General features: G+C 35.4%; 1 protein-coding gene across 5 annotated transcripts in view; it reads left to right on the top strand.

Moving 5' to 3' along the window:
- Positions 1-23796, top strand: part of LOC131690329 (uncharacterized) — a 561476-nt gene that overhangs the window by 73781 nt on the left and 463899 nt on the right. The gene's annotated exons all lie outside the window — the stretch shown is intronic.

Genomic DNA, 23796 nt, shown 5'->3' on the forward strand with positions numbered 1-23796 from the left:
TCTTCCGGGAACCCCGCGATCCGAACACATTTTATTCATTTTACTTTATTTGTTTTATTCATTTTATTATTGAATAAATTTTATACATTTTATTCATTTCATACATTTTATTCATTTTATTTATTTTATTCATTTAATTTTTTAAATTTTCAATTTTTTTTATTCATATTGTTTATTTTATTTCTTTTCCCGTTATGTGCAAGAATAAATCCCTCAAAGCAATAAATTAGCAAAGCATGATACAAAATATGTCACAACTAGAATCTCTTTTCTAATTTGAATAAAGAATTTTCATTTGGCGATGTTTTCTGCGTAGTGCAATAATTTCGTGGGCGGCATTTAGCATTAAACCTAAAAAAATACATGTATTATAAATGGACTGACATGCCACTATGACAACTTACGAAAATCATATAGTAATATGACAGAAAAATTCATCTTTTAAATGTATATATTTTGATAACGATTTAAATACTACTGTTTTCTTAAATGAGTCTATTTCACAAGATTTGCTCAATTTGTTTAAAACTACCAAACATAAAACAGTGCTATTTTTAACATATTGAACTTGAATAGTACAACGATTCTGGTGTGATGAAACTGAACCTTCTTTGTTTCTCAACAAACATTCCACTTCGTTAACAGAAGTCCGAATCTTGCATTCCTTATAATCAATAGATATTGTATTGTCACGTCTGCTTTTAATTAATTTAATTGCAATCTTCGAGTTTCTTGTTGCAGGACGAGGAATAACCGTTCTTTGGTTTTATGGCACCAAGAAAGTTACCCGCAGCAAGGTTTTTTTTTATAGAATATTACAAGTTGTATCTAAGTTTTAAATTCCCCTAAGGGAATCATCGAACTGCAATTTTATTTGAGCGGAGCTTTCAAAACGTTTACAATGTAATATCGCACGAAACCAAATAGTTTGCAAATCATATTGGTAGGATTGGAGAAGATCGATTTCCAGTGTACGACCATCAATCATCTTGGCATGGAACCTAAATTATGGAATTCAACCCTGTTAAGTGATTTAATTCGGAATTATAAACTAATCCTCAACATTTATTATATAGTTGGAGACACTATAATTTGCAAGAACGTCCGATTTTAAACTACTATGAAAATGTTCAAAAGGTACCAATTATCGTAAAACATGTTGACTCTACATCTGCACATTTTTCTACCTGCCTGTTTGAAACAACTAAAAACTGTTACTTTCAGCATTCCGAACTCTTTCTGGAATTCGTCATGCAAATCACTCACGCCCGACAGGCAAGCCGTATAATATCGTTCGCACATTGCGATCCCGCCTCCGTTGGATAGGTATTGAAAAATTTTCCTTCTTCGAGAGAAACATTTCATGAATGAACTTTGGTGGTGTTTTATTTTTGGCCAATTCTGCTGGTCGATCGACCGACCGACCAACCGATTGGTGGTGCAGTTTCGGCTCATTCGGCGTAGGCGTTAACATCCCGTAAACCGACCAGCATAAAGTCATCGGATGACCTAAATTCTTACTGCATTCCATCGCAGTTTTTCACCGGTGAATTATTCGCAGTTCCGGTTATTCGGTTTATGCGAGTTTTATTACCGCACCAGATTGTTAAAACTTCTCAAACTCTAGGTACCGCGTAGTGTTAAAAAAAACATTTTTAATGAATTTACCCTTTCAAGCATCGCCACCACAGCGCGGTCCTATCCAATCTGCGTCCGCTAGGTGTTGATGATGATGATGCTGCTCGGTCGTGGTGGTGGGTGGTGGATGAATTTAGCAAATTAATTTCTATTTTATTAGCACAGATATCTGGAATCTTTCCGAGCTGAACTAGTTAGATGGATGGGTGGTTGGATGGATAGATACAGACCAGCAGAGTAATGGCCGAACGTGATGTCTTACATAAGCCACGGCTCTACACTTGCTTCGGTGGGTCAGTCGGTTTTATTGCTCTCGGGAGTGCAGCAGGGAAGAGTTCAATTAGACAGATGCTGATGGTGGTCTTGATGTGGGTGACCAGATGGTATCGTTTGTGCTAGTTTCAGAAGCGAGACAATCAGTTTTTTATTGAAGACGCTATACTAATTGGAAAATGTTGAAGTCAGATAAAAAACAAATTTGATTTATTCTAATCCTAGCCAATGCAGTAATTAACTGCAGACTTTTCAGCCCAGGGACGTATTTATTCCCTATAAAATCGCTTTTAGTGACTTATATGGAACTGAGGGCGGCAAAATAAGCACTCCCTCGAGTCAAAGCGATTATAAGAAAATAGTTCATAGGTCAACATCGCGTAAGCCCCCAACTAAATCCAACACTGTCACGTCATACGGCTCGATCCCGGCCCCCATTATGCTTCGAAACTATTCTTGGCCGTCTTCCTAGAAAACACGGGCCTGTCGTCGATGACACTTCGCTCGTTCATTTCCCGGCATAATGTTCCACGCGAACGACGCTGCACTGCGCTGCCGGTGGTGATGATTGAAGTTTATGCAAAACTGTCTTACCGAGGGCGACAACGCCTTTCTGTGGTGCATTCATTAGAAATGCAGCTCACTTTTGTATTTGTCGGCACGTTTGCATTCGGAATCCCCCTGTACAGCGGATGGAGTGTAGGTACATACGCGGGGCGACCTGCGTTCCACTACTGCTAACTGCTGGTCCAGAATTAGAACATATTTTAATTTATGCTGTCCTGGCGGCGGTGCCTGGCTATAATAGAGCACCATAGATGCACGTTGATGCTCGGTCGGTTGGACAACTCGGCAACAACAACAGTTTCAGCGACATCAACAGCAGGAACTGTGCTGCACCTATCTGTCGAGTTAGATCATCTGTGTTTGCTAAGCGCGAGCTAGAGATGCGCTTCTCTGTTAGCCGACGGACGGGCAAACGGACAGCCGTCGTCGTTCGAATCAACTTCCGTGTTGTTCCCTGGAAAATAAAAATAGACTCGGTTTGCGGTTTATGTTTGAAAGAAATAATTCAAAATACCACCAGTGGCACTGGGGGACGACTGTTGTTTGTTTGCACGTGCAGACCAGGTGAAACTAGTTATCCTCGTAGTCAGAGATGTGCGGAGGAAAAAGGCAGACAAATTGGGAATCTTTCATTCCATTGTTAAAAGCTAGCAGTGCTACCAAATAATGGTTGGTCTGTATAGGCTGGCTCAAAAATTTGACTGTTTCACTGGTTCAATATGGCGACATTGCATATCTCTCCTTAGAGGATGACTAGGTGAAACCAATACTTTCACATATTATTCTGTATCGATAGCAAAATGAATCTATTCCACCCACACTAATTTTGAAAAACAAATTCTGTTCCTTTGCAATATGTTCATGCCCCACACACCAAACTTATTTAATGTATGAAAGTACTCTGGTAATGTGCAAAAATGCAAGTTGCCCCTTTGTATACAATGCACAGTGGTCCAGAATGCAAATTTAGCAGGAATTTTAACTGACTTAGCCTCACAACATGTTTAGCAAAGTTGTTGTACTTTGCAAGGACCTTCTTTTTGTTTAAACCGATGCTAGGGTGGCTCTAAATTTAGCAATATTTACAATAGAACCTTTTAACAGTTTGAGATAGAGCTTTACTGTCTTCGATGAAGTTGTAGAGCAACATATTTTAGACAAATTTGCTGAAGACATACAAGCTCTAATTTTTATATTTCCCATTGCATGAGAAATTCAAATGTAAGCTTTAGGGTGTTTTTTTAAAAAACGGTTTTATTTCTATAACTTTTGAAGTTTTTATTTTACGCTAAAGTACCCTTTGGACAACTTAAAGGTTATTTTAGGGCGCATAATTTGCTTTAAAAACCAACTACTTAACTTTTTTCGTTTTAAAGTTATAAGAACTTTTATATAAAAAATATAACTTTTTCAAATAGAATTATCTTCGACTCAGGCACTCAACATTGAATACTGTTGCTTTCATATGAAATATCATGCTTTGTAGTATAGATCACCAAAAAATGACAAATACGATATTTTTTTATATCTTGCAATATTTACTCAAAAAATTGTTTATTTTTAGTAAAAAGTATACATAACTTTCTAACGAGCGAAGCTATAGGTTCAATACATTAAGACAAATTGTTCTCCTTCAAAATATCTGAAAATATTTCTAAAGTGATCTTAACGAAAAATCAAAACTGCAAAAGTTATACAAAGAAAACCATTTTTTAAGAAACACCCTATTTTTTTTTGGTAAATTTCTTGTAAAATGAAAAGTATACGACATAGTTTCAGTGTCTTCGAAAAAGTTTTTCAAAATTTCATTATCTTCAATTTTGTGGAAGACAGCGAAACTCTATCTCGAAGCATTAAAAAGTTATTTTCCTGATTTAAAAAAAATTAGAACCACACTACACACTATTTAAAATAATAGAAAAATATTGTAAAGTGCAATATTTTATCATGAAAACGAAACTACATTTTTTATATTGTTCACCGTGAAAGTAATTTAAATATATTACAAAGAGTCAACTCATGAAAAACCAAATTTTTAATATAACTTTTTCAGTTTTCATTTTTTTACCACCTATCCTTTAGATGTTTTTCAGAGTTTTTGAAGACCAACATTTTCTTCTAATACATCAAAACTCTAGCTTTTATTGTTCAGAAGATATAAGCACTTAATATTTCAAAAATAGATTTTTTTAAAATCAATTTTATGAAATTTTAAAAAATATCGTATTCGCCATTTTTTGCTCAATAATAACTCTAATCATGACCTTATTTATAGTTCAAAAAGAATTATCTTTTATTTGCCCCAAATTAGTGATATTGTTATTAAAAACAACCCCAGTTTTGGGGAAAAAGTGCTCATAACTTTTCAACGCAAATAGCTAGATATATAGCGCCATGAAACAAATTATTCGCTTTGAAACAATCTTATAGTTGTCTGAAGACTACTTCAGTTTTTAATGAATACAGCAAAAGATGTTGGAATAAAACTGTATTTCGAAGAAACACCCTAAGCTCCGACTTTAAATTTATTGTAAAATAAAAAGTGTGACAGTTAGAGCTTACATGTCTTCAGCAAACTTTTCCAAAATTTGTCGTTCTACAACTTCGCTGAAGGTCGTTTGGCATGATTTGGCAAATGATTAAAAAGTTAATTTTTTATCTTGGTAAAATTAGAACCACCCTAACGGTTTTGTTAACAAAAAGAGGGGGCTCATAAACTTCGAAAACTTCTCCAAAGACTTAATAAGGCTAAGTTGTTTAGTTTTAGTAAAATCTCAAACTTCCTGCTAAATTTGCATTCTGGACCACTGTGCAATGCAAGAAGCGTTTTTTGCATGCAATTCAACAAGCTTTCTTGCAAAAAATACAAGAAAATGAAAATTGCACCAACTAGAACCGACATCAGACCAATGTGTGACCAATATCAGAACAACTTTGGATATATGTCAGACCAACATCGAACGGAACGTAGGAACAGCAGCACTATCGAACAGACGTAAGTCCATAGCCAATAATGCTTCGATCCGACGCAGACTCGGCTCGAGCTTGTGTTTTTCCACATTTTTCGCCTGAATGCTGGCACTTTCCTAGGAGTGATTCCATGAGAAAGTCTCCAACCACAAAATATGGCCATATCTGATTTGAACAAAACTTTGCATTTGTGTGCGGTTTTTGAATCTCCATGATTTCCTCTGGCATTTAGAACTAAATCTATTTTTTTAAAGGGCGTAGAGTTTTGCATAATGCATTTTCTAAAAAAAAAGGTTGTTTGATTTGATAACTGTATTTTAGAGAGCGAAACTATCTGAGAAAGAGTTACAGGGAATGAAATCTTCTGTGTGAAAAAAATATACACTGGAAAAAAAGTTGTGACATTTTCCCAAAAACAAAAGCTTATGCAAAAATAATAAAATTGCGAAAAAACCCATTTTTTAATTTTTTTATCATTTGTCAATAAAAAATTTAAGAGAAAGGAAATATTTTAAATATTACGTACATCACTTCAAAAGAACCTCTGTCAGAAATTGCTTTAAGATAGTTATTGCATTACGCCTCGATAGTATTGCGTCGAGGAAACTGAGTGTTCTTATTGGACCTTTTTCAATAAACAATTACAATTTTGCGTTTTTTTTATTTTTTTTATGTTTTTAACGATATTCAATTAGCAAGGGACTGGAAAGTAAAGTTTATTTTTCAATATTAAGAGCCATAGTACTCAAGGGAGAGCAAGGAGTTGAAGGAAGAAAGTTTAGGAAAGCGTGGAAAAGGGTTATATGAGCAAGCTTAGAGTTTAGCGGCGACATAGCCTTTTGTCTGCTACTGCAGGAGTCAGGATATTTTGGCATTAGAAATGCGAATAACCTGAGTCTGCGGCATGTCCGAACGAGCGTAAAGTAACTTGGTGGTTCATGCTGTCAGAAACGACAAAAAGTTAAGTCACGGTAAACTTCCAAACTAAACTTTTTTACGATGTTGAAACTCATTCAACGAGCTAGTTTTTGTCCTTCATAATTGCCTACCGAGGTGTTTTATTTAATCGGCATTTTGTGTTTGCATCAACAGTTGAGGTTTTTAGTTTAGTTTTATTTACGTGACTTTAAATTGTAAAATAACAGTTGAGGCGTATGGTCACTGTGTGCTGACAGCTTTCACCCAAAGCTGCTGTATGGATCCCCATCATGGTGCACTTTTTTTCCTTTTTTATTAACGACTAAGAGTGAGTCATTTTTTCATACTTTGCACCAGCCCAAACTAACGATCAACCATTAAGGTTCGGCTGAAGGTGCCTCGGAGGCCGGTTGTCTTTGGTGACGCACAGTGGTCAAAAATCAAGAAAAACTGGCTAAAAGTCGAAAAATGAAGTTCTTCCTTTAGAACTGTTGAATTTTTTTTTGCATTATTTTCATTCCCATTGTACCATATAATGACGTCAGTTCATCACAGATGGCTCTGTGAACCGCTGAATTATTACCGACAGTGTAGCTGTTGGAAACGTCAAATCCAATGAAGTTTGTGTCAGAAAAAAATGTTTTTTTTAGTCAGTGTTCACCAATGAATTAGCATATGATAATTTAGAAAAATGAGCTCTCGCGTTAAAGGTATGTTCTTTAATAATGCTTTATTCTGCTTTCTTCCAAGTGACATGTACAAAAAACACAAAATTTATTGTTTGAAAATTATTACTAGTTGTACTAAAGAAACACTAATTGAAAAATGTCTAAGATAAACGATCCGATTAATTCTTCGATTGCTAAATTTTTGTAACGAATTTTTTCAACAACTTAGTAAATATTAGAGGTGTGCGCCACGCCGCCGCCGCCGCGCCACGCCGACGATTGCATGTAAAAATAGTAAGCACATCGGCGTGACGCCGGCGCGCCGCCGATTTTTACCTGAAATCGGCGGCGCGGCGCACACCTCTAGTAAATATTAGCCGCAACTACCTGCAACTTTAGGTTTTATAGAATTAACTGTAGCCTCTTAAAGTTAGAGTGAAAAAAATTAAAAAAAACTGTCATAAATTCTTAAAGATAAGTGATAGCGAGTTGGAAGGCTCCGCAAAATGTGGCCTTTTAAAAAATATCTACAACTTTCTAAAACATTACAAAAATGTCAAAAATCAAATAAAATAGATATAGCAAAAACTCTTTTTAAGGGGGTATATCGACAAGTACATCCGTTTCACTTTATAACTTTTCCATTCAAGAGATAGACATTTTGCATCTTGGACAAAATTTCTCAAAATACGATACATATTCTACAAACTTTCCATAGACACTTTACCCTTTCAACAATAAATGAAAAGTTATGTTTTTCATCTGAATATATACCCCCTTAAATTAAAATTTGCCACCATCATATTAAATAGCTCAAAAAATTAATAAAACTTCCTGAATACATCGAAGTACTATATAGAAATTCCAAGAAGATTCGTCCGAAAATAATTAAAATCCTGACCGACCATATTAGATTCCTGTGAAACTTTACGCATTTCATCGGCATGGAAGACTAAACATTTACCACAATCAGTAAGATTATTTTGACTCAAGAGCAATTTTTTAAAAGGGCGTAAACATTTCTACGTACATTAGTTTCAAAATTTTTCTGTTCGATTACTGTATTTTATACAGCAAAACTTTCTGAGAACGAGTTTCAGAGAATAAATATTTATCTTCGAAAAAATATACATTGAAAAAAATGCTGTGTCAAAATTTGTGTTAAAAATTTTAATTGTAAAAACCATTTTTTTCTATTTTTTTATATTTTGTCAATAAAAATCGTAAGAGAAAGAAAACATTCTGAATGTGATTGTAGGATGGAGAACTTATCGGTAGAAAAGTTTTTCTAACAATAACTTTACACATGTTTTTAAATTTCATACTAATCGGCATACAAACCAGTAATTTTATTACAGAATGTAATTCTAAGTCTAGTTTTTGTTAAAATATATTTAACAAAAATCTTCCAAAATGCGATAGTTTTCGAGATATTTGGAATTTCGTTCCAACAAAAACAGTTAATTCGTATGATTATGCCCTTTTTAAAAGTTTTTCGCGTTACCCAATTATAAAATGTCAAAAATCTAATGTTTATCGTTTTAAAGAGGTAAAATAAACTTTTTCAGTGTATCTGGATCATGGAGAAGCCTTCAATAAAAAAAATTTCCTAGCAAAAACTTTTTATGATGGGGCAACGCGAATAACTTTAAAAAGGACATAATCACACGAATTAACTGTTTTTGTTTGAACAAAATTCCAAATATCTCGAAAACTATCGCATTTTGGAAGATTTTTGTTTAATGCATTTTGATTTAAAATAAGACTAAGAATTATATTCTGTAATAAAATTACAGTTTTGTATGTCAATTAGTATGAAATACAAAAACATGTATAAAGTTATTGTTAGATAAACTTTTTTACAGATAAGTATTCCATCATACAATCACATTCAAAAAAAAAAAATTCTCTATAGGTTTTTGTTTCTAAAATATAATAAATTATATTTTTTTTAGTTTTTTCGCAATTTAAATTTTAAACACAAATTTTTGTTTTTGTGAAAAATGACACAACATTTTTTTCAGCGGATATTTTTTTCGTGCATAAATATTCATTCTCTGAAACTAGTTCTCAGAAAGTTTTGCTCTATAAAATACAGTAATCGAACAATTTTTTTTTTGAAGTTAATGCACGTAGAAATGTTTACGCCTTTTTGAAAAATTGCTCTTGTATCAAAATATTGCAATTGTCGGAGAAAATAATGGAGACTGATAAACCGAACACAACTTCAAAGTTTCGTTCGAATCGACGATGATCATATTTAGTGGTCGGCCGGTTTCTCACGGAATCCCTCATATAGTTTCGTCGCAAATATCAATGTCCAGCATTTTTGGATTTCGTCCCACTGTGCGACGGGGGGAGTAGTTTTCTTAATCGCCCATTGCACAGGCTTTATGAGGGTCAGCCAATGTATTCGGGACATTGGTAGAGTACTACTAATTTATTTTCATGAGCATTTTGCCAACGGTGTGGCGAGAGGTTGCTTTTTTCTCGTTTTCAGGGATTGCCACTTTTCAGCGGTTTCTCAGTTGAACCTTAAAGAAATGTAAAAGTAGATGCCTATTAGCGCTAGTGTTTGTAGGAATAATTGTGGCGTTTCTATTACAATGCACAATTATTATGTGTCAGTCGTATGTTTATCTGTCTATGGGAGATGCAAGTTGGTACGAGGCGATACGTTTGATTTGGTCCGCTCTCCATTGCCGATACGTCTGATTACTTTGTAACAGCTGAATCGAGTGGATGTAGAACTGGCCTATATGATGGAATAGTGAGTAATTTGCTGACTCGCGTGTAGTTTTATCCTTCCAAGGATTCGTTGGTCACTTTTTTCGATATTCAATTAGACCGTTCCACAGTGGTTTTTGCCCAAAATTGCGCGATCTATTATTTACGCCTAAATAGTTGAAGTTGGGTCAATATCGTCTTCAGAGGAATTTGTGAACATTACAAGCCTTTTCATACGGTGTTAGTGTTTAAATGATCCCTAAAAGTGAGATATATTTACGAACTTTCTTGCGAGTGCATATAATAAAATTATGTCTTCGGCAAAGATTTTACCAACAACTTTGCTGAAGACACAAAGTCTTTATCTTTAATACCTTCAACATTATTGCTGGTTGTTTGTGGATGATCCCTTTAAAGTCTCTTCATTAGTTTTACTTTTTATATTCTGACAAGTTCTGTATGTTCCGTAAAAAGGTTTGAATTATCAAAGTGAACAACTTTCTGTATTACAAGAATGGCTTATCTCGTGTATTTTCAAAGTAATTTGGCAATTTTCGACAAGTAAAGTGTTTCAAATGATGATTGGTTGTTAACGTGGAAGCGGCTGAGTTTACGTAAATAGTACTCACGGACCCCTCATCTAAAATAGCAAGACCATTTGCCGCAATGATTTTCGTGATTAATCCTTTTGTAAGTGAGATATTTCAATAATTTTTTTTTGGTTAGAAAAATAAGCTAACGTCTTTGGAAAAGTTGTGTAAATTTCTTTTACGAATATCTTTGCTGAATATGCGAAGTCTCTTCTCTCTTTCATTGAAGCATTTAATGTAATGAGAAAATAATAACTTGTTTTAAAAATATTCAAGAAAATTCACATTTTCTCAATTCAAAAGAAGCTTTATTAAAGACTTCTCACAAAATGCTCCAAGGTATTTAGATCTGATTATTTTTATTTTCAAGTGTTTTCAAACTTTATATTTCCATCTCACTTACATATTTCAGTAACTAAAACCTGTTTAAGTCAATTTTGCTTGAATTCTAAGTGATCTTATGCAATCAGGATACGATTTATTGCATATTAAGTTAATTGCACGTTTTAAATTTGATTAATTTAATTCTTAATTCCTCTTAGAATTTGTAATTGTTCAAGCTAAAATAATTTTATAGTTCCCATAGACATACATTTTCAAGCGATTGCTTTACAGTTTTGAATTATTCTAAACTATTCAGATTCACATCATTTATTCTCAGCGGACTCTAAAGTTTATTGCCCATAAAAGCCTAAGAGTCCCATATGATTTTTTGACTAAAATGAGTTATCTGTTGGATTGTATTCTGTATCACAACTGAATCACAATGCACAAATAACATCACCAGGTTTGTTAAGAAAATATAAAAAAATACCAAAACATAGTTGTCCCATCCATAAGGCTCAATGAAAATGTAAATCTTGAACAGCTTTTTTCTCGGCTTGCTGCTTTTCGATATGGAACTCTTATGCTTTTATGGGCAGTTTAGCGATCCCGAGTATTTCCGGCTTGGTTCATATGAATTCCAAGGTATAAAACTTTTTATATTCAATACAGGTCAAGCACGCAGTGGCAAACTTTGGAATCAAACACACTGCATTGTTCTTCTAAACATCCACGCTGAAGGAGCACACTTGCATTGTTTCACAAATACAACAGAATTTCGAGCCAATCAGATAATTACCAAATGTTTCTGTCGCTGAACACATGAATATGTTAGGTAGGTAGGATCATTAGATAGTTCAAGTTAAAAAATTCTTAAGTTTCCATACATACTAGCGCCATATTGTGGCTGTATTACGTATTAAACGGATTGTCAGTTACATGGTCATAACCTTTGGAACATTTTCGCTGCAAACACAAACACTATAAGTCGTTAGAGAGACGTTCATGTCTACACATAGTGACAAAGTTTCGAACCAAATAAACCACCATACACACGGTATTCGAGTTGTAACCAACTTCGCTGAAGACGCAAACATTGTAGGTGATCATGGTTACAACATACAACAAGTTGAAAAATTCCTTATTTCACATATACACTGGCGACATGTGGTGACAGGGTTCCGAATTAAAACAGAGTAGTACCAAAGCGACCTGTTATTTCTACTCCCCGTCCCCGAAGATGAAAAACTTTTAAGGTAGTCAGGATCACTAGTTAAAAGTTTAAAAAAATTCCTTCTTTTAAGCATGAGCATTTCATTCTATGCCATTCTATAAAATATGTGTACAAGAAAATTGTGCACTATCGATAAGGTTTGATACTAATTTCTGGAGAAAGAACTGTTGATTGAGAACACGTATACATATCAGGTGTATGAGCGTAATATCATGTTTAAAATAAGTTTTAATTGGTTGTTAACGGGATGGCGTATTTCGTTGTAATTTATCTTTTAAACCAAGTACGTTTTGTCTGCTGAATTGCTTGACTCAACAAAGGTATCTAAACACCAGCAGAGTACTAAAGATGCATGAACTGATCCATATTTTGTTTAAATTAAGTACCGCTTATAAGATATGACAAAATGGGGGAGAAAGCGAGAACGTACTGTGGGGATTAAAATATATGTAAGAGGTTATGACAAGGTTAGAGGTTAGTTAATCTGAGACCTTTTTTGCATAACATAATTTCTGAATAGTCCCAAATGCAATAGACTACAAAATATTGTTTGTAGTGTAAATGCATTTTAAATCAGTCTCAACGAGGTGTGTTATTGATCTTAAAATCCTAAAGTGTAATAGCTTTAACAAATATAGTCTATTATCCCTCCGGCACTTGCGCGATTGGCTCCCCGATTGAATAGCCGCTGATGCTGAAAGAAAATTTCGATTTCGATTTAGATAATTATATTCAAGGAGATCTTTACTACGCTCCACAGTTCTACAGTTTCGTGTCAAAATTTGAAGCCGCTAGTACCACACATGCCGTAATGTTTTGCAAATGGAATTCGATTAGAGTGCATTTGACTCATTGATCCCTTCGGGCAAATGGCTTTCGACCGATTAGCATTCGGCTAAACGATATTCGGTCAAACGGAGTTCGGCTAAATGGTGTTCGGCCAAATGACGCTCGGCCAAATGTCATGCGACCAAATGGCATACGATAAAATGTCCAGAGATTCAACTGGCACTCGACCAAATGACATTCGTCTAAACTACAGTAGACTAAATTAAATTCGGTCCAATGGTGTTCGGCCAAATGTCTCTTTCCTTCTATTTCTTTTCGGTCAACCGACCTTTTCGATCAAATAGCATTCAACCAAACGGTGTTCGGCACCCGTAAGCACAATGGGTCTAATTTGCTAATGAAACATACCGAAATCGATTAACTCGGGTTAGCCGAACCAGGTTCCGATTTTACAGTTGTTTCATCAGCAAATCAGAATTTATAAATATTGGTTTTAGCATTCATATGGTGCTAAATCAGTGCCTGATACTGATGAGACGAAATCGTAACGCAATCCAAGACGTACTAATTTTGTTCATTTTCTATATGTTTGCTTTTTCACCCTTTGACCCCATACATTCTACGGTCTTGTCCGCGGCGGTAAAGCATTTTCAGTATCGCCTGTGATTACTTCAGTTCGCATTCAGTAAATATGACATCTTGTTCCGTGTTTGCGTTCATTTTTGTGTATTGTGGACTCAATGAGTGAAATGCACAGCGGCTTCAAATTTAAAGTTTTAAGCAACTTTGCAGAAGGTCAAACGAATGTAAAAGTTATCATTAACATTAATATTAAAATATGGTTTTAAGCAAATAACGTAATATATCTCCATACCCTGAATACTTAGCGCATTCATGTCATTAACAAAGTTGTTTCTAATACCATTCTCAACAACTTTACTGGAAATGCCAAATCTCCAAAAAAAGTTTTTTGAAGATTTGATTCTCCATTACTACTTATAGGTGGATCTGCGTGATGATTTTTACAATCGATAATACAAACAAAAGACTAAAGACAATCGAAATTTTTCTTTACTTTCCTTCTACTTTTCGCAAAACAATAACAACACACTGAATCTGCTTTCTTTGTCGAACAAGATGACTCGCCGACAACCGTCACACCGCTTTTTTGACGCCTTCACCAGCTAACAGGGCTGCAGCTGAAGCTCGTATCAGACAGTCCAGCCAGCGCACTGTATCTCGTAACGAGAGTTCATCAACAGAAATCAGGAATCCGAATATATTGGCACGTTCATCAAGGTATTGAGACATGCCATGTCGTATCATCACTTTCCTGATGGGAAGGGAAAGGGAGATAAAAGAATAAAGTAGAGGAAATGGAAAATGACAATACAATACAGTCACAAAACAGTAAACAGTCTTGATTCTTCACTGGTAAAGTAATAATGAACCCTACTGATAAAGCTTTATAGTTCTTTACTGCACTGGGCTAGCAACAATAATATATTCATAGTTCCATTCATCTATGTAGGGAGTACTAACAGTCCGGCTTCGCAATTGCATTACATACGGCAAAGGAGCTCCATATCAAATGATTTGAGGTTTCGTAATCGAATTCAAAAAGATCACACGAATAAAACTCAGCATGCTGAATAGCAGCCATGTGCTAATTGAGTTTGTAATGTCCAGTCAGTGTACCGACTAGAATACTGGTAATCTGCTTGGAAGAATACAACAAATTCTCTGACAGACTTACACGGAGCAAAACATTCAAGAGCCAATTTGATCGATTCGATTGTCATAACTCTGTGTGCAAATGCCCAAGAACTAGAATTCCCTGAAGGATTGAGTTCATCTGTGATGGATCCCTACAGCCTGGAAAGTATGTGTCAAAAAGACAATTGAGTTCTTCATGTTCGTCAGACGAGTATCTACGAGGCTTTGTAAGTCTAGCATTTTCGGCATTTCACTAAAGAGCACCTCTAAAAGCACGCATAACTCGAAGCGAACAAAACTAGTGTATGCTGCTACTATGGGTGAGTTTGTTTTATTCATAGCCGAATCCAAGTCTCTTGGAGATGCAGTCGTTGGAGATACTCGTAAAACCTTATCGGCAATCCCTCTTCGCAGGAGTTCTAGTTCGCAGATTTGGGTTTAACACGATATCTAGGGAGACGTTCAAATGATCATAGATGAAGGATTTATGATCAAATAACCACTGTTCGAACTCGTTCCAACGAGCCAATTTCCATTACATGCGCAATGCTGTCAGAGCAGAGATTTACATCTAACACCTCTTTTCTGCCAGATTCAGTGCTTCTCTAATTGATATCTGAACTACTCGAAATTATGTGGTGGGCATTTACATCACTGGCGATTATGAGTGGATACCCATTTCTGCAACATTATGATACAATTTGTTTGAAATCATCAGAATGATTTATTGTGCGAAAAATATGTTGAACAATAGAAGTATTTCCTGTTTATGTTATCAACAGTCATATTGACTATGATAGCACAAATATTGTGAGTTGTGAGGTCGAATGTAAGACATGCGTTAATAGCACTATGCGTGAGTATACACGCACGAGGCATTTCACGTGATTTTGTTAAAAACCACGAAGACGGGATTAAGTAGCTTTCCAACATAGAAGTTTTCTCTCCGGAAATACGGCTCATGAATAGAGCTTCCATGTCGGGAATTTATTTCCCGGGATTTTTAGATTTCCCGGGATTCCCGATTCCCGGGAAATTGTGTTCTCTCATTCCCGGGATTTGGGAATCCCGGGAAAAAGAGATTTTTAATTTATTGCAAAAGACTCATGCTCTGCGAATGAAATTCTGTAGGAAATATCTCTACCGACAAACATTTGGAGTGCGTAATGAATGCAGATTGTGCTTTTCCAACTGTTTTGCAGATCAATGGACTATATATCTTTAGGCTCACTGATATGTTTTCGTGATTATTTTAGGTATATAGTCCAAGCCATACTCAAAACTACAAAACTGCTAAAGAATATTGATTTTCAAAAATGGATTAATTTGCCGGCCGTTGTACCGAAGCATTTCTTTACAGTAGCGTTAGTGATGCGCACGATATCTCTGCAACCGATGAGCCGATTTATCAGATTTTTAACAGTTCTTTTATAGTTTATTTTAATTGTTAGTTCTTGAATGAAAGGGCTTGCAATTGCGCTACTTTCTTAAAAAATCGATGCTTGTTTCATTCAAAACTTGGGATGGTTTGTAGTGATATCATGCTTAACGCATTTAAAATAAGGAATGTTTCTAGAACGTCTGCAGCAATATTTGGTCGGTTCATCGAATGCATATTTCGTCTTATTTGTTATACTGTAACTGTAATATCTGTAAATTTTGGAAGTATGAAAAGAAATACATAAGGTTGTATCTGCCCAATATCATGCGCATCCAAACTCACATTTAAAGATGCTTTCAAGGATGCAGGCAGGATTTTTGAAGGGATACAATCAAGCAATCCAGATACTTGCCCGTAACAGGAAATCGATGGTAGGCTTCATCCATCGCTGTACAGTTCGTCCATTATCTGTTTGATTTTGATTCACACTCAATTCGAAATGATGCTGATCCTACTGTGACGGAAATGGATTCCATATATAAACTTTCCTCTTTTGATCGGAAGTAACTGCACACTACCCTGAAGCAGCTCAATCTTTTCATTCAAAATTACCAAAGAAGGTGCTTTGCATTAAATTGATTACATTCCATCGTATCAGAACAACGAATTCCAATTTTGGACAGTAACTCCAGCAGCTGCGTTTAGAATATCGTCCCAATCGTAATCGTAATTACCAAAATTTAGGTTATACATATAGCCACGAAACAGTTGATGTTGCGTAAAGTTATTGACGAGTTATCAAATGATTGAATGATGTGTAGGCCACCAAGTCGCCATCTTCTGACAACTGCTTTAGGACAGATATACATGCAATCAAACGGATTTGAAAACTTTTTCAATGTATTCTTTTGTTTTCAAGAAAATCATTCACCTTTTTATTTTTCTTCTGTATTCCTGGGATTTCCCGGGAAATTTATTATTTATTTCCCGAATCCCGGGAAGCTGAAAACCGTCGGGAAATGGAAGCTCTACTCATGAACCAAAGCTTTGGAAACTTTTCCGTCCTGCACAAGGTAGGCTAGACGAGCACTTCAGCACAAATCGTTTGTCGAGTTCCCCCAAACTGAAGATCGTACGCTCCAACCAGGGCACCGTACCTGGTAACGCTAGCTCTTCACCAATTTGCCAACCACGAATGCGACGAGTGCCCAAGATCAGCTGAATTTATACGCAAGGATTTTCTAGATATCCGATATTGGAAGAATAAGCCTCTTTCAAAGCAAATTTCCATATACGTTACGGACTAAAAACATAACAATTGCTGAAGCATCGCTTCCATTCCGGGTACCATTCGTTCAAGGTCGAAAAGCACATATCTTGCACTAACGGATACCATGCATCCAATCATCCGCCGCTCACTCTGGCAGGTACCGTGAGAATAATAGAAGTAACATAAACATAAACTACTCCATAGAGAACAGTCATTTCCGGCCAAATTGTGCTCTACTCTGCAAAGTTCACCCCACGGAGGAGTAGATTTTGTGTTGCTGCAAACCTCCTGGATATTAGCAGAATAAATCCTTTCAGTGCAACGGAGGGGACCGATGTTAAAATCCACTGCCGGCAAGTAAAAGACAAATTACTCAATCGAATCTAGTTCCGTAGACCATTTTTTTTCCCTACACTCTTCCATTTTCAAGTTCAACCGACGCAAGAAGGGGAAAATGCAAGAGTTACTTGAGAGGATGGTGTTTCTCACACGGCGCACCGTTTGCTTCTAGAAAGGAACCCTTCGGGAAACCCCCCCGATTCGATTTTTTATTCCTCCGGCGGCGACTGCTAGATTGAATCACGCAAACCGGCAGGTAATGGCTGTGGAATCGAAACATGGTGGAAATTCGAATGATTGAAAAACCTGCTGCTGGCTGCCTAACTTTTCACTCAGTATTCAATCCGGACCGTGTGAGCAGAGAAAACATCATCACACCCACCTACCGGTACACCAATAATCCGACCGGAGCGAAGCGAAGCGACGAACGTGACTTCATCATCATCGACGTCGTCGCCCCCTCTACCACCATCATCATTGTCGTCGTCGTCGTCGTCGGGCGGAGGTGCAATTTTTCAGCAGCACATCGCATCGTTTGTTTTGTTTCGTGTTCCTTGCACCGTCGTTGACGTCGTTTCCGGTTGCGAGGTTCGATTCCGATGATGATGTGATGCCGACAAGCGGAGCAGCGCAGCCATTGGCACCGGAAGAAATTGTTTCCTTTTCAAATACCTCTCTAGTAGGTAGATGTTTGGCGAATGCATTCTACGTTGTTGGTTCGTGGGTGCTCGTTCGGGAGCTTATGGATTATTGGCTGCCGAGGGTGGCTGTGAAATGAAGTTAAGTGTAAGTAAACAGAGGCTTCCACGTATCGGTGAGTGATCACAGCAGGATGAGGATTACTTTACACCTGCTGCTAATGTACAGCAAGGAGGTCAGTTGGTTCAGATCATGGGATATTTTCAGGTAATTCGTCACCGATATCGACATCCTCGAGAGAGTAAGATTAAGAGCCATTGCTCGAACTCAGGACATCGTTAAAATCGTGAGATTATTGATGACATAAAAACGATTTGGGGTTCTTCTTATTTTGATTCCGATTGCTGGCAGTAGTAGCAAATCTGGTCAATTTGAACGAATATAATCAACGATTCGGTCGATACAGTGAAGGTCAAACAGTTATTCTAGTTATGTAGATTTGGTAAATATTTAGAACAGTCATCCACAGTTTAAGACAAAAAGGAGATAACACTCTAATTCGGCTTGGTTCGTTTGCTAGAGCCCATCAAACCCATTAACATACAAACGCTCAATCCCTGCTCGATAATTCAAAATTAATCTCTAACGCGAACATACAATCGCGATAATCCACGCGCATCTACGCGCAAGTTTTTGCAAACAAAAAAGTCCCGATGATTTAGTGAACGCTTTATAGCACTTATAATCTGATTAACGCGGTCTCAAGCGCGACTAATGGAAAACTCATTCCCACGCGATCGTGCCGTCCTTACGCCCGCACATCTGAGCCTTACACTCAACATGACAGTCAGAATCAAGGCTCACTGCAATTGGTCTGAAGCAGTGTTTTAGTGGGTGACTTTTCCCCTCTCGTCTGCAATTGTTGTGAGTGATTCTAACAGGGAGCCCTTCCGAGAACCCAGCTCTGCAGCTCCAGTAGGATAACTCTCAAAAATACTGGTGCCAATTTGGTAGCAGTGCCAACTAAGCGCTGATCGAATCTTTTCGAGTTATATACAGACATAGTGCACATTTTTCTGGTATAATTATTATTTATCGAAAGGTATAGCTCATGCTAAAAAGAAGGAAATTATCCACAGAATATTGAGAATATTATAAAGAAAAGAACTCCATATATTATTTATTTCTAAAAAGAAAATTGAATTAAACCATTTTATGCAAAAATAATACGTTATTGAATAAAAATAATAAGTTATTGAAACAAAATATATTGGTTTTCAATTCAAACATGTGATTAATTTGTCGTTAAATTTTATCTTAGCGAGACATTGACTTTGAATTTTTGTTAGTTATCAAATCACCGCTCAGGACTAGAAATTTAAAGAAAATATATATTTAAACTTATTTACAATATCACAACGTTGGGTATTGACCTCAAACGGCTGATTTGCTGTGCACCGGGTACAAACTTTATACAGGGTGTTTGGTTCATGGTTAAAAATCTCTCGGGGGGTGATAGACTGCCATATTTGGAGAAAAAAATTGTTCTACACATACCATCAAATCTCAACCGTTACAGAGTTATTGAACATTTAGTAAAAAAACTTATTTGTCTTAAAATAACTCTAACTCTAAAAGTATACTTTGTATTTTAAATGTTTTAGTTCCATTCGAAAGGTGAGAAAATTTCGCATTGAGTGATGCCCTCACATGTTTCAGCTAATGAGTTTAAATAGCCTTTTCAAAGTAATTTATTGAAAATTAAACAATTTCAGACGATTTTTCGGTTATTTCTTGAAAATCATAATAGTTAACCTCATCATTTTAATAATTCAGATTGTTAGTCTTGATGAGCTGCTTAATGTGTTCTTTGACATGATACACTTACCTTTTCTTATTTTCATGATTTTGGGTTATTCAACTTGGATATTTTTATGTTATTTTCACTAGTACCAGCTCTAATTGAAAAATTACGGCACTTATTGTACTTTTTTTCTTTTTATTCGAAAGCCAGGAAAATTTTACAGTGAAAAATGTATTAATACCTTTCAGTTAAGTGAATTTAGTATTCTTTTAAAAGTAAATTAGTTTAAAGTTAGTGCTATTATTAGCATTTTCGTTAATTTTCTTAAAATAGTAAATTATAAACATCACCATTATTATCATGGAAATAATGCATCTCAGCAAGCTCTACAGTTTTTTTCTTTGACTCCATTCAATTATCTCTTTTGGTTTCGACGCAAAATCGTTTTTATCGCATCGTTTCATATGCAAAAATAACGATTTCTAACCCACTACATTTGTGGCGAGCTCATGCTGTGTTAACTATTAAATAGCAGCAAAATGAAAAGAGATGTAGATAAAGTGTCAAATTAAAAGTTATAGAGAATATTAAGGGGCATCAAATGAACAATAGTAACGATAAATTTTGTTGATTAATAATTAGAATAATTAAAAAAACTCTCCAAAAAACACAAATTTTGAGATATTTCGTTAGTAAAAAATCATTTAGTACACTTAACTAAAAGACATTTGTACATACATTGATAGGAAATTTTCTCAGCTTTCCAATGAAATCTTGTAAATAATGATATAAAGCATATTTTTTAGATTAGAGTCTTTTAAGCACTTGCAAGTCGGTTACGGGAAAAGTATAGTAATTAAATTACTAAGAAATGAGAAGAGATAGAAATATGACGTCCAAGAACAAATTATGAATCGTCCTAAAACTCAACTTTTGGATACTGGATATTGCTATAATCATACTTCATTATTTCGAGAAAATTAGCAAAAACCTCCTCAAAAACACTAACTTTTAACTACTTTACAGTTAAAAGGTAATTAAAACTAATTACTTAAAAGATATGAGAACACCATTCAATAGAAAATTTTCTCACCTTTCGAATGGAACTAAAACATTTAAAATACAAAGTATACTTTTAAAGTTAGAGGTATTTTAAGACAAATAAGTTTTTTACACAAAAAGTTCAATAACTCTGTAACGGTTGAGATTTGATGGTATGTGTAGAACAATTTTTTTCTCCAAATATGGCAGTCTATCACCCCCCGAGAGATTCTTAACCATGAACCAAACACCCTGTATATTTTATTATACGTTTTTAATGCACATACATAACCTCTTCTAAATATCTACCCACTATCCATCGACTCGTAATGATAGAAATATATGGACGTTTCGTCTCCATCAGTCCTCATATGTGTGCGTTTTACTACCAGCACATAAAACCCCCTTCACCCAGTGCACCAACAGCAGCAGTACACTTCCGAATGGATCGACGTCGAAATGCGAAATTAACTATATTATCTAACCCCGTTCGTACCAGCTAACTTCACTCTCTCGCAGCAGCAGCGTGGCAGCTAGCCTCCGCTATCAGGCAGGACACGTAAAGCGAAATCGATCGCCATAAATTTGATGAGCATGTAATAAAAGATGTTGTTCCAGGCGTTCATCGTGGACCTTTTACTTTATGAGCATGTGTGTCTTTTCTCTGCGCCAGCCATCGATAGTCAGCAGTCAGACGAGGGTCCGATTCGCTCCGAAACAAATTGAAAGGGGTTTGCGCTCGACAGAGGAAATGATCAGGAACTTCCACAATACCGGATAAATTTATAACAAATATTCTGGGATTATTGGGAGGATGTAGCTTGCGGCTGTTTAGTGCAGTTTTATTAGAAATTTGTTGAATTAATTAATAAAATTGTTTTCTTTTCATCTTTCTTCCAGGTATGAACCCTTTTTTCATCGACAACAATCTGAGAACGGATCAAGTTCTTCAACCCATTACCTGGCGGTCTCAGACAACCCGAATTCGAAGGTTTAACACCGAAATTTGATCTCCCTTCAGCGACCTTGAAATCACATCTCCCCGATGGGAAAAATTTATCAACAACCAGGGGGAAATTGTATGGTAAAAATCGATACATGTCTGCCAATGCTGTTGTGCATCAGCCGTTTCCGAAAACGGCCCTTTTTTGCTACAAACAAAACCGAACCCTTTTGAAACAAAATCTATCGCGTCGAGTAATGTTACCATAGTAACGCACTTTTTGGAGGATGTGATGGGCAGTGCTGCTAGATGTTTGTAATTTAACTTGATGTAGTATTTAGTAGTGTTCAATTTCAATTTCCAAACTGTGAATAACTTCTACTCAAATCCAATTAAAAGTGGACTTTTCCAAATTTTGAGTAACTTCTACGCAAATCCATTTAATAGTGGACTTTTCCAAATATTGGGTAAATACTACTCAAATTCAATTAAAAGTGGACTTTTCCAAATATTGGGTAAATACTACTCAAATCCAATTAAAAGTGGACTTTTCCAAATATTAGGTAAATACTACTCAAATCCAATTAAAAGTGCACTTCTCCAAATTTTGAGTAATTTCTAATCAAATTCAATTAAAAGTGAACTTTTCTAAATTTTGAGTAATTTCTACTCAAATCCAACTAAAAGTAGACTTCCAAATTTTGAGTAATTTTTACTCAAATCCAATTAAAAGTGGAGTGGCCGTAGCGTAGTTGGTAAATCGATTGCCTTGTACACAGCGCATCTGGGTTCAAGTTCCGACCCCGCACATAGGGTTATAAATGTTTCATAAGAGATTTTTCTAACCCGAAGAGGCGAATGACCTTAAGGTTAAAACCTCTATAATTAAAATAAAAAAATAAAAAAAATGATTAATTTCTACTCAAATTTATTTAAGAGTGCACTTCTCCAAATTTTGAGTAATTTCTACTAAAATTCAATTAAATGTCGACTTTTCCAAATTTTGAGTAAATTCTACTCAAATACAATTAAAAGTGGACTTTTCCAAATTTTGAGTAACTTCTACTCAAATCCAATTAAAAGTGCACTTCTCCAAATTTTGAGTAATTTCTACTCAAATTCAATTAAAAGTTGACTTTTCCAAATTTTACATAGCTTCTACTCAAATACAATTAAAAGTCGGCATTTCCAAATTTTGAATATTTTCTACTCAAATCCAATTAAATGTGGACTTCACCAAATTTTGAGTAACTTTAACTCAAATCTAATTAATCTAATTATTTTTTCCAAATTTTGAGTAACTTCTACGCAAATCCAATTAATAGTGGACTTAAATACTACTCAAATTCAATTAAAAGTGGACTTTTCCAAATATTGGGTAACTTCTACTCAAATCCAATTAAAAGTGGGCATTTCCGAATTTTGAGTAATTTCTACTCAAATCCAATTAAAAGTGCACTTCTCCAAATTTTGAGTAATTTCTACTCAAATTCAATTAAAAGTCGACTTTTCCCAATTTTGCGTAGCTTCTACTCAAATACAATTAAAAGTCGACATATCCAAATTTTGAATATTTTCTACTCAAATCCAATTAAATGTGGACTTCACCAAATTTTGAGTAACTTTAACTCAAATCTAATTAAAAGTGGACTTTTCCAAATTTTGAGTAACTTCTACGCAAATCCAATTATTAGTGGACTTTTTCCAAATATTGGGTAAATACTACTCAAATTCAATTAAAAGTGCACTTCTCCAAATTTTGAGTAATTTCTAATCAAATTCAATTAAAAGTGGACTTTTCTAAATTTTGAGTAATTTCTACTCAAATCCAATTAAAAGTGAACTTTTGCAAATTTTGAGTAACTTCTATCTACTCAAATCCAGTTAAAAGTGGATTTTTCCAAATTCTGCTCAAATTTAATTAAAAGTGGACTTTTCCAAATTTTGAATAATTTCTACTCAAAT

Source organism: Topomyia yanbarensis, chromosome 3, assembly GCF_030247195.1.
Source record: "Topomyia yanbarensis strain Yona2022 chromosome 3, ASM3024719v1, whole genome shotgun sequence".
In the NCBI taxonomy this organism is placed as follows: domain Eukaryota; kingdom Metazoa; phylum Arthropoda; class Insecta; order Diptera; family Culicidae; genus Topomyia; species Topomyia yanbarensis.